This window comes from Crocuta crocuta, unplaced genomic scaffold, assembly GCF_008692635.1.
Source record: "Crocuta crocuta isolate KB4526 unplaced genomic scaffold, BGI_CrCroc_1.0 scaffold209, whole genome shotgun sequence".
Lineage (NCBI taxonomy): Eukaryota > Metazoa > Chordata > Mammalia > Carnivora > Hyaenidae > Crocuta > Crocuta crocuta.
The window spans coordinates 3,004,140-3,017,169 of NW_027551566.1; the positions used below are offsets into that span (position 1 = coordinate 3,004,140).

The window sequence follows — 13,030 nt, forward strand, 5'->3', positions numbered from 1 at the left end:
GAGCCACAAAAGTGCAGAGGGGGTGGGATATATGTGGCAAAGGGAGGGTGCAGAGTGTCCCAGAGAACTGCAGGCTGCTTTGAGGTCATCTTTGGAATCTGTGTCTCAACAACACTGGAAAATGTATTAACAAATCAATCGTGTGCAAATAAACACATACTCATTCAGCCCTTAGCATGCTCTGGGCCAGGTACCATACTCAACCTTAGTTACACAAAGGCGCTGAGGAGTCCCCAGTTGAGTGGACCAAAGTGTAGGCTGGGGGCCAGGGAACACTCAGCTCTGTCTGCAATCATCCCAATATTTACAGATGGAACTAACCTTTATAGAATATTGTAAATATATATTTATCACTTTTGCAATGTTTCTATGATAGATAGGAATCTTTATCCTCAATTTACAGATAAGCAAATCAAGACCCAAAGAAGGCAGGTAATCAGCTAAAGTTCACACAGACAGTAGTGGAGGAACTGAGATCATGACTGGGGTCTTACATGTTGATTTTTCTGTATTAGCAAGGGCAAATTGATCTTTTTTTTCCTTGACTTTTAAGGGCAGAACATCTTCCTTTTGAAAGCCAGAAACAAAGTCTGGATTTAAAGGATTGATATGTGCATGGAAAGAAGACTGTGAACAGGTCATGGTAACCAAGAGCCTCAGTGTAGGGTTATCAAATTGTCAATCAAAAAGATTCTACCAATCAAATTTGCTGAGAAAGTCTGTCTGAGCCAATACCTACGTGGTGATATTTGTTTACCACAGGCAGCCAGGGTTTTACAAGAGCTGAGGACCTAGACCTGAAGCCCTCCTTCACCACTTATGAGTCCTGTGGCCTTGGGGATGTTCCTTAACCTCCTTCAGTCTTTATTTCTTAATGCATAAAATGCGAGGATGAAAACAATACCAGTTTATGTAATTATGAGGATTGATTGTGATGCTATTTACAAAATATGTAGCACCTAGAATCAGGTAAGTAATTATCAAATGATAGCTCCTTTTACCTTATTAAAATATAGCAGAGAGGGAGAAATATGGACAAGGGAGTCTTCCCAAGACATCAATGCCCTGCCTACACTCCAGGGGTCCTATCACTTTTATGCAAAGGAGATACCAGCCTTGCATTTCTTAGTCTAAGGACTTTTTCCAAAGCTGAGATAGGGTTCTTTGCCCAGACACTACATGCCAGGGGATTAATACTGCTCTTTCCTCCAGGCACATCCTTCAACCAAAGTCTGATGACAGGTAGGTGTATAAACACCTCAGCTCCCTCACCATCTGGGTAGGAGACCTCTCAGGTGCGTCCTTCATCATTTGCTAGCATTCACAGCAGGATTAAACTCCAGTTGCTCCCCATGAAAACTGGCTTTATAACCCTCTTTTGATTGGCCACCTTCCCTTCCCTATCTCACTTCTTGACTCTTCTCCCTGGATCATTTCCCAAATAAACTTGTACTCGAATCTGCCCAAGGACTTACTTCTGATGAACCCATATTTAGACAAGGGAAGCTAAGAATTTTGTACTTTTGCACCTCTCCATTTAAACAAAGGTTAGTTTTTCCAGCAAAGGGCTCATCCATATTCAAGTGAATTTCCCCCCCAATGATGGCAACAGTCATCAATGGCCTTATTTCTATGCGTTTACAGGGAAATGATGCATCTTGCTTTGTTGACAGCAGCACAGAGACAGCCAGCCCCTGAATGCAGGTTGGAAGACTGTCTGCCCCTCTTTGATGGTGCTGAAGTTGATCCAACACACCCATGAGAAGCTCCTTGATTCCACTTCAGAGCTCTTTTTCTCATATCCATATTGGCAGAAGATTTAAAAAAAAAAAAAAAAAGCATCCCACAAGCTTTTCTCCTGGAAGGGAACAGACATTCTTTGCAACTAAAGAACCTCAATCATTAGTTACCAGAGACTTTTGGCCTGGCAAGGCACTGAAATGTAATTTGATGAACTGGAAACATATTTCTTTATCAATAATAAAAAGTCATGGCATCAATGTTGCTCATGTCTCCAAGCCAGTAGCTACTGTAGAAAATACAGTGATCCTGTGATTAATGTAGTGTTCTGAGGCCACAAACATGGCAACACATAGAAGGCCTATCTATAGGGACAAGAGCCTATTTGTTGCTCATGTGGGATTACCATAACTGTGTCAGTAGTGAATCCTCAATAAAGAATATGGAAATTTTATGGAAATAGCCCTGTGGTGTTCATGCCCTTAATGGTCTGCTCTGTTCTTCAAAATGGCCCTTGGTGCCCATGTCAGAGAATGTGTGGATGGATGAACTGGGGTCTGACATAGGTGTTGAATCTCTCATGCTCTCATGTCTTTTTACTGATCCAGAAAAATGCAGACCAACAAGCTGATGTGCATAGAAACCCACTAAATAGCTCCTTAAGAAGACACACATGGTTGGGGCGCCTGGGCGGATTAGTCTAAGCATCTGACTGCAGCTCAGGTCATGATCTCACAGTTCATGGGTTTGAGCCAAAAATCAAGAGTCAGATGCTTAACTGACTGAGCCACCCAGGTGCCCCTAGAAGGATCTCAATACAGTCTCCTGAAGATATCAAATATATTCAAGCAGATGTATTAGGTTGTTGCACACTTTTAATATAATAGCTTGAAATCTTGTCTATAATAATGAAATAAATATCACAGTTAGTTGTAGGAAGAGATGTAAATAAGTAGAAAAACTACTGGCTAATTCAGCTGGCAAAATACAAGCTGTGTTTACCCCTCATTTCGTACTTGGCAAACTCTGCCTCTCCTTGGAAGAAAAGTTAAGATGTTACCTGGAAGAAATCATTCTCCCTTTTATGTTACCATATATTAAATATTAAATACTTCTGGTTTGGGGTCAAAACACTCAAGAATCTTCTAATTACATCTGAAACTCTTTTTTTTTTTTTTAAATGTTTTTTATTTATTTCTAGGAGAGAGAGAGAGAGAGAGACAGCGTGAGCAGGGGAGGGTCAGAGAGAGAGGGAGTCACAGACTGAAACAGGCTCCAGGCTCTGAGCTGGCAGTCAGCACAGACCCCGACGCGGGGCTCGAACCCACGAACCGCGAGACCATGACCTAAGCGAAAGTCGGACGCTTAACCGACTAAGCCACCCAGGCCCCCCCATCTGAAACTCTTTTAAGGGTAGAACTTTTTTGTTGGATCACTAAGTTTGTACATCCAAAGTTTAGATTTCAAATATGATGGCTCCACCTGAATGGAATATAAGAATATAATTAATCCAAGACTAAAAGTAGTTTTCTTGTGTCAATTTTTCCTTCATTTCTTTTGGCCCATCATTGAGCTGTGCTGATGGTACATTATAGTTATGAATGAAACAGACTAAATTCCTCTGCCTTTACAATGTGCTCTGTTCTCCAAACTAGGCTTTTAAGGGTATAAATCAAGAGTAGAAACAAGAAAGGGGGGTGCCTGGGTGGCTCAGTCGGTTAAGCATCCGACTTCTGCTCAGGTCATGATATCACAGTTTGTGAATTCAAACCCCGCATTGGGCTCCATGCTGACAGCTCAGAGCCTGGAGCCTGCTTTCCATTCTGTGTCTCCCTCTCTCTCTGCCCTTCCCCTGCTTGCACTCTGTCTCTCTCTCTCTCAAAAATAAATAAACATTTTAAAATCTGTACTTTGAGGAATGTCTCTGCTCTTCACTCATGATACTTTTGTGTTTCTTCCCCTCCCCCAGGTGATAGGACAGTCACACCTTTAGCCTTGCTTGAGGAAGCCATTTTAGAAGTCCCTGTTTATACTCTCAGTAATTATTGATGTTGTCAGACATTTAAAATTGTATGTATCTCATTGGTGTGAAATGGGATTTTATTTTAATTTGCATTTCCCTGAATATTAGAAAGTTTGAGCATCTTTCCACCTACTATTAGCCACTTAGGTTCTTTTTCTGTGAAATGGCCTGCTCCTCTAGTAAATTATTTTTCTTTATTTTCAATAAGAATGCATCTATTTAAATGCATTTATTAAAATCTTTAATGTACAAAAATAAATAAATAAATAAACATAAAAATTTTTTAAAAAGCAAGATATCTCAAGAAGGCCACTGTGCTGTCTTGTAGTTAGCAGAGCAGGACTGGTTACAGTTTGAAGCAGGCAAGATTAAAGCAAAATAATTTAGAATCTACTTGACGTGTGTCTTGTCATTCTTGATGATATATCTGACTTTACAGATGATGTACTAAGGAGACTCTGGATTCTGTTGTCTTCCTTGGAAGAGGGCTGAATTTGTTTTAGTAGGGCAGTAGATTACTGGAGGGTCATATCTAGTGCTGGTTTTAGGCTTTTCTCTAACAAAGTCTGTTCCGGTTGTGCTCTCAATCCTGGGATGTGGTCCCCATAGGATCTGAATGGGAAGTCTGAGCCATTTACCAAGCCCCTTAAAACACTGGGGACTTGAACTCTAAAGTCTGTCTCTCCAGAGCTGTGGCTCTGAAATCTTTACTTAGCAATTCCAGCCTTTTAGCTGTTGTGTCCCCCACTCCCCACTACATGGTGTCCCCCACTCCCCACTACATGGTGTCCCCCTCAGCATGGACAATTCAGGGGTCAGTCAGAACATCAGGGGAATTTATATGTATGCTTTAGGGCTCCCCTGCTGTCAAGCCTCTCTTTCTGGGATGCCTCCCAATTTCTAGATCTTCCAGTAGCTAGAAAAAAGTCTAATCTCATGTGCCTCAGGCCAATAACATCACTGTTTTCTGTTTTAGTTCTATCCTCCATGCACTGCACACACTATGGAGATTCACAGAGGAAGAGCTGATAGGTATGGTTTCCTTCTTTCAAGTTTCATACTCCTTCCAGTTTCTATTGGCTTTTTTCACTTTTCAGAGCTTTTAAACAATTGTTTTTTTGTTATTTTGTCCAGAGTCCATAATTATTCCTACTGGAACATTAATCCAACAAGCTACTCTACCCTGAATGGGAGTCAAAAGTCCAGAGTATACTCTATGTCATCACCTGGGGCAGAAAATTTACAGTAAAACTCAGTTCACATTAAAGGTTCCAAAAACTTGCTGTTAGTCACATTAAGTTCTCCATGGAACTAATGCAGCCTGAAGTAACCATGCAGCCCAGTGGTAAATAAGGACTCGGGGAAAATGAAGGTCAGTGGCATAGGCTGGCAAGATTTGATAAAGGGCTAGGAGGTAATCTAACTGCATAGTAACTTCTATCAATAAACCAAAGATTAGACAAAGAGGGTCCTCAATACAGTTGGAGCTTACCGGATGAGATGCTACATAATCCCACAGCCCTCAACTACAAATATTTGAAGGTCAAGGCAACCTAAAAAAGCATCTGTGGCAGTCCTGATGTCTCTGACAGGTGATATCCAAAGGCTCAGAGGCAAGAATGTATGCTAGGGGACAAATGATATTGGAAACAAGTTACCGCCAAGGGAACAAAATCATGTTCTACTTCTTTCGGAGTCTGGAGGTTCTCTTACATGTTTCCCATAAAGTGTCAAATTTTGACATTCTACATGAAGTTGGCAAATTGAAAATCACAGCAACAGAAGGTAGGTGTTTAATAAGTGCCTTTCAAGTCCAGACAAATTTGTGAAGCTTCAGAAATAGGAAAGAAAGGTAGGCAGAAAATATAAAATTTCTGACTAAATCTGGCCATTACAACAAGCACATAAACATATTAGTGTTTTTGATCCATTCATCTGTTGATGGACACTTAGGCTCTTTCCATGTTTAGCAACATGGATGGACNTAAAAGAAGAAAAATAAAATCCTGCTAAATTCCTGAATTCATGAAGAACAAAATAATAAGCACTGCAATTTCTGTTCAAAGGAAGAAGAAAGGTATACACAAAAGAGGAGGGAGGGGTTCCACTCTGTTCTTGCCCCAGAACCCCATCATATTCCCTGCTACATGCTAATGACATTTTGGTCCCCTGTCAGAACTTAGGATTTTGTGTCATTGCTGGCTAGCTTATGTCTTTCTAGGTGCTTGCATGTCATTGTAGGATTGTTGGAACTGAAAACACATTCAAAGAAATCCTTAAAGAAACCAACATAATTATTTTGAGACCAAAAAAATGTGGAGGCAACATAAACCTTGTGATGCATTAACCTTGGTCATCACATCACAGAAGCCAGATGCAAATGTACATATTTACTACATAAACCAGGACAAATCTTGGGCTCATTTCAGAAGAGGCCAGTCAGAGATAATGAAGACCCCTCTTGCTACTCCAACGCCCAAAGACACGTTTCACATATACTCAAAGATGGTGGCATGCAGCTCACCTGATCTGCTTGGAGAGTGAGTTCGTGCAATGGGTGGGTAAAAGGACTTAGCGGATTTTCAAAGGCAGGAAGAGTTCACATTATTACTTCCTCCCATCTCTTCTCACATAAGCATTGAATTTCAGGGCATTTCATATAGATCTAAGGACAAATCTATTAAAATAATTCTCTTAAGAATGACCCTTTTGATGTTTGAGAAACATGGTTTTGTTGTAGTTTCAGGGAGGAATACAAATAACTTTATTATCCTATGAGAGACTCCAATGTTTAAGTTTTCTTGTCATAGCTCAAATAAGCAGGACCAGACTGTCATGGTTATCTGCATAAAAAACCTTCAATCTCCTAGGTAACATTAAGATAAGGAGACAGGCAAAGGGGCTATTTTTCAGTCTGAAGATGGAAGCTACAAATCCCACGGGGGTCCTGCACTGAGGAAACAAGGTCCTGCCTCCTCACCTCCAAGGGTTGGCTGTCAAGTGCCTGTAGGTGGAAGGGCTGGTGAGAGCAGTGTTTTCTTTCCCTGAGTCTATGACACAGAATAAAATTGAGTGGCTTACTCTCAGTGATTTCAGGCGAATGGTTCTTTCCAAAGATACAGGGTTCCTTTGAGAAAGATTCAAGTACCAAAGAGACTCTGATTTCTTCATGATCACAGTTGCATCCTGTGAAGGATAGCATGCTTTTCAGGGACACAGATGTGCGCACAGATGTTTCCTTGTCAATTTCATTCAAAGATGCACAATGCAGTGGTTACATTTGCCAGGCTGCTCTAACTCTGGCCAGGATAACTAGGAAGTATACAACATAGCCTTGCTCTCGTGGAGTTTATAGACCCATTGAAGAAGCAAGAGTTAGGTACACAAACACACAAGTTGGAGGATTGTAAAAGGCAGGCTCTACCCCCCAAACAAGTATGTATGTATGTGCACACACATCTATCTATATGTGTATATATATTTATACACATATATGTATCATATACATGCTTATTGCTGCATAATGACTATTCCAAAAAGTAGTGGTTTAAGGCAACAGAACTTCTTTTACATTTCTGGGGGGTAAATAGCCCTTAGTTGGCTTCTCAGACAATTGCGATGACTTAGCATTTGGAACTGGAAATGTGATTCCTACTCACTGCCTTTCTGACACCTGAGTTGGGGACTCTCAAACACCTGGGAGGCTGGATCTGCTTGGGCTCCTTGACCTCTCTTTCTGTTTCAGTGTAGTTTCTCCACATGGTCTTTCCTCGGGGTCTCTCTGGCATGAGGACTTCTCAGATGGTGGCTCAGAGCTACAAGGCACAAGTTTCAAAACAGAAAGCCAGAGGAGGAAGTTGCATGGTCTTTTATAATCTAGCCTGGGAAGTCACACAGAGGGTGGTTACTAAGGTATAGCAGACTTCAAGGGGGAGGAACAAGATTCTGGAAGAGCACTTGATCCTTTCGTTTATCACTGTGACCACTTTGGAAGATGCAATCTGCCACTACTTACCTCTATCTGAAAGTGAGAACTACATCTATGGCCACATTTACAACAATTCTTTATCTATATTAACATGAATCAGACAGTGAATGGTACTTGGGGTCAGGAAGAAAAATATCAGCATGAGCCAGAGCAGTGAAGACTGCATGGGTGAGTCAGATATGTGGAGCCTCAAAGAAGGAAGGGCTTACATACCTACAGAGGAAGCATTCCACGTGTACAGGAAGCAGAGACAAAGGTGTGGGGGTGGGAAGGAGCAAAGCCATTTCCTGTTCTAATGGGGTGGGTACTGTTCAATGTGTTTCTCCTTGAATGAACAGCCAAGTTCTTCAGGAGAAAAAGTAAGAGGTACTAATGTGTTAAACTATCACCATTTCCCTTACATGATCTTTCCTAATGCTCATGGCTATTCCCAGAGCTCTGCTTTGCAGAAGGGGCACTGAGGTCTAGGGGCGCCTGGGTGACTTTCGCTTGGGTCATGATCTCGCGGTTCGTGGGTTCGAGCCCCGCGTTGGGCTCTGTGCTGACTGCCAGCTCAGAGCCTGGAGCCTGTTTCAGTCTGTGACTCCCTCTCTCTCTGACCCTCCCCTGCTCATGCTGTCTCTCTCTCTCCTAGAAATAAATAAAACATTTAAAAAAAAAAGGGGGGGGCACTGAGGTCTAGCTCACAAAGCAAGAATGATCCTGGGGCCAGATCTAAGTCAAGTGCCCTTTCTACTGCACCCTAGTAGCCACGTTTTCACCGAGGCTCAGAGAAAGCAAGCACGTGCTTATGCAAAACCTAGCTTTGTTTTTGTTTTGTTTTGTTTTGTTTTTTCCCAAAGGAAAAGACTTCACCCAGAATCTAAGAAAGCACATGGGATTGCATTAAATTTCATGGTGAATTAGAACCCAGAATGGGACCCAAGACTAAAATTGGCCAGTTTTCCTGATTAGACATTTACTAAGCCTGGGGCTATAGAACATAACTTTGGCATGCGTTGGAATTCTGGTCCACTGCGGACCTTGTGGTGGATAGCTTTCTCCATCTAGGGCTTCCTACTTAGACAAAATGGATTCGTACCCCTTCCACCCAAAAGGAACTGGTTCAGAGTTCTGCCTTATTTAAGTGCTAGAAATGTCTACTTGCATCTTGACATGTCTTACAGGCTGAAAATAAACTAGGGGTAAACTCACATTCTCCTATTACCTAAGATAAATCCTGATGCAAAGCATGCTGGAACCTTTTGCAGCAACTCTATCTGTGCCCTGCAGCCCCCACCTTATCATTTACACATTTTAAGGTCATGAGATGTTGGTACCCCAGTATCTTCTTGGTGTGCTGGGACCCACAGGGTTAAAGGCAGAACAGAGTTGCTATCAGGATTCCCAAGAGATCCCAACTTACAACAGAGTGAGGTTTAGATACTGGGGAAGAACTGTCCTGGGGGTTAATCCTCCTGTTAACTCCTCTGGAAGTTGCTAGAAGAAAGTGAAGCAGTGTCCATGCTTTGAGCCCCTGGCTGCAGATCCCTTTGCCATTTTCCTCCTGTCCCTTCCTGAATGCTTTCACATCTGACAAGCCAGCACCTAGGGCTCCCTGGAGCTAATGTGGCTGCTGCAAGTTTATGCTTGACACGGCATCCTTCCCCTCTCTCCTTCTTCCTTGGTCCTACCTCTCACTCTCTACCAGTTTTTCCAGGGAGCACTTTCAAAATCACTTTTGCATGAACGCTCATGCCAGGCTCAGCTTCTGGGAACCCAGGCTAACCCAGGAACCACACAAATGCTGCTTCTTCCACAAACATTCCCTTGATCATCCCAAAGGAATCCTGCACTAAATCACCACAGAGATTGGGATCCAGACCACATGAGTGGAGGCTGGAGGGTGGGTGGTGGGCAGTAACTTGTTCTATGGGGACAGTATTGCACACTCTCCCTTCAAAAGACAGTCTCAAACAAGTCACATACATCACTCATCAGCCTGTCAGTTCCTAGGGGGTCTATTTGAGCTCAGTGGACCTGCATTTCTTTCTAATGAGATTCCAGCATGCCTACAGGTTCTTGCTGCATGGAGATGAGCTGGCTGGGGTTTAGGGCAAAATGATGCTAGATGGGCCTTCCTCTGGGAAATTGTCAGCAAGAAGGGGAGTAGGACAGGGGTGAGGCAGAGAATGGAGAAGCCCTGGAAACAACTACCTATGGCCAAAATTTCCATCCCTAGTGCCAGGCGATGGGAGCCAGGGGTGTCCCAGGAGGATATCTGACTGGTCACAATCAAGAGGCAGCAGTGAGATTGTCTTCCTACAGAGTTTTCACTGGTCTTGAACACATTCCAGACGTTTCTGTGTTCTCCTGTCAGGTCATTTTTAAAAAACTGTTGTTACCAGAAAGCTCTGATCCAAATAGTCAAAAGAATAGAACCTGTGGTTATATCTTGGTCCACTGGAAGTGGACACAGACTCAGGTGACAACAGAAGACCCAGCCCCAAATCTGGGGTGCTGTGGAGGAGCTGGGCATTAGAGCCTCAAGGTATGAAAGAAAGTGGCAGGTTGGGTTGGAGAATGGAAAAGCCTGGAATTTTTGTGACCATTTCGAGCTAACAGTAAGGCAAGAGCTTGAGGAAAGGCAAGAAACGTAAGTAATGGTCAGGGGCAAGACTAGGCACGTTCAAGGGAATAAAGTCTTGAAAACATCTTCCACACAAAAGGTATGGACCACACACATTCTGGGCAACCTTGCCTTTCCTGGGGGGAACTAGACAGCCATAAAATGGATGAAATCAGCTCTTTTTATGCCCGCATTTTTAACAAGCCTGGCTGAATAGCTGAGGGGCTATGTCCATGGCTGGTGGTGCTGTATGCTGGGGAAAGCAATAATGTCTGACCGGCTATGCGCTAGCTTATGCATCCACTCCCCTCCCCAACCCTCTATAAAACATGTCTAAAACCTGCTACGGTATAATGGCTTGGACAGGGAAGTGAATCTCACAGACTGATGGTGGCGCTGCCTTGTGAAGGTAACAAAAGCTTGTTGGTTTGATCACACCTTCTGTGTGAAGTCAAGCAGCACAATAGGGTGACTGTATACCACTGAAGTGGACAGTTTGATTCCTGCTCAGGATTTCCTTCACTGGGCTGGTGCACCCGCCACCCAGTGCTGAGAATGCCTTCAGCTAATGGCTCCATGTGCATTCTCCAGAGAATTGCTTTGGGTGAATGCCTGATACCTCACCCTAAATGCCTTGAAGATTAAGTCTTCATGCCAAGAGTGAGGTGCAGCCAATGTCCTGCCTCAAGTTGGGACAGCTCCATGCTGCTATTCATGCACCATGGTCCCGTGGGATCAGGCTGAGACCAGTCTGCGGCTGAGAACACAGCTTTGCTGACTTGTCTTCCTGCCTAATCCTGCGTCTCTTGCTCCCGTTTCTCCTGAGAACTCTCGAGCAATAAATCCACTGTACAAGGACCTCTGTCTTGGGGACTCCCATCTGAAACAGCCCCTTGGGCTGGCTTTTGTCCATAAGATTCCAAGGGAATGGGGCATCTCACTGAAATGGAAGATGTACACCAGCTGAGAAATGAGAGTCCCTGAGCACTCAGGCTGGCCTGAGCAAGTTCTGCCTCTTAATCCCTCCAAATCACTGTAGCCCAGAGCTGGACCAGGGGTTCTAGCTCTTTCTGTTCCAAGTTAAGGCCCGGGTCTGAGAAAAGTTGCCGCCCAGATAGTGTGCCCTGGAAACTGACCCATAGCACAGAACCAGATTCAGATTTGGCACCACAGAACAATTTTCCTTCCCTCCAACCCCCCTGCAAACATCCGTGGAATAGTTAAAATTGGGTAGGATTTCCTTCCCCCAAACCTCCCTTTGAAGTTTGCAGATGGATTCTGGGAAGGTTTTATATTTTAATAAGAAATTTATTTCCCAGATGATTCTGTCACTTGGAAGGTAATGAGTTTGGATGAAACCAGGCATCCTTGTTGCGATGCCCCAAAGATTCAGGTTTACAAAGCTTTCCTGGGCTAATTTTGTAGCTCTTGAAGACAGAGCCCTATCACCACAGGAGGGCTTCTTGACCACAGGGCTCCCAGCTGGAGGAAGGTACTGCTCTCCTTCAAGGATGAAAAATGCTTTAAACGTCTTCCACAAGCATAATTGTTTTGAGTGGGAGGGACAGCAGATGGGCAACTCTGGGTCTATATATTCAGATAACACAGTTGGCATCTCTGCTGTCACGTGAAGGCCTAATGGCAGAGGGTGAGAGGCACAGACAGATGCCTGTCAAAAGGAAGATCAGCAGCGGAGAATTTTCTCTCCCTCTATGCAGATCTACACCCCAGGCCCTGGGGAGGCTGCTAGTTCCCACCCGGAAGGAGCGTGAGCTATTTTAACTTGGAATGCAGCAAGCCAGGCCAAGGGAGCAACAGCCAAGAGATACAGTGTACAGCAAGCATTTTCCCCACAAATCAGGTCTCTTGTGAAGACCCAGAGAGGCCAGCAGCACAGTGGACTGCCTGCAGCCTCTCCCTAATCAGCCACATTTCAGTGTTTTGGGAATCGGAGGGTGGCACATGAGCATGCAGTTGGTATGGCAGGCGTGCTCCTCTCACCGGCTCCTGACCCCTCCCTGGTGTTCCCATTTTCTTATTGGCCCCCCTTCCCCAAGAACTCCCCAAACCTCTCCCTCTTCCCCTCCCCGCCCTCGCCACTCACATTACATTCCAACAGCACTTCCCATTTCCAGATTCTTTTACTCTTTTATCCTCAACCTGGTCTGGAAGAGTGCAGAAAATAGCAAATGCTGGTGAAGGAGTGAACGCCTGACTATTATAAGGAATGGTTTTAGTACTTGGTTTATTCATTCAATAAAAATTTTGGAATCACTGCTCTGCTCCAGGCACTGTGTTCACTAAGTAAACAGGCAATGCTTACCCTGTTTGCTTATCTTTCTCTTTTTTAATATTTTTTAAAATTTCATTTTTTAATTAAATTAAATAAAAATTTTTAAGTTTATTTATTTTCAGAGCGAGAGAGAAAGAGTGCACACGTGTGCGTGCACGAGTAGGGGAGGAGCAAAGAGACAGAGACAGAGAATCTCAAGCAGACTGTGCAGTTATCAGCGTAGAGACTGATGTGGGGCTCAAACTCACTAAACCATGAAATCATAACCTGAGCTGAAACCAAGAGTTGGATGCTTAACTCATTTGAGCCACCAAGGTACCCCCTTCTTGCTTTATTTTTTTAAACTTTTTTAATTTATTTCTGAGAGAGAGAGAGAGA

At 43.6% G+C, this 13,030-nt stretch overlaps 1 protein-coding gene across 1 annotated transcript in view; it reads right to left on the bottom strand.

Annotated features, from left to right (window-relative positions):
- The window catches only part of SLC24A3 (solute carrier family 24 member 3), a 491,381-nt gene that overhangs the window by 205,353 nt on the left and 272,998 nt on the right, over positions 1 to 13,030 (bottom strand). The window lies entirely within an intron of this gene.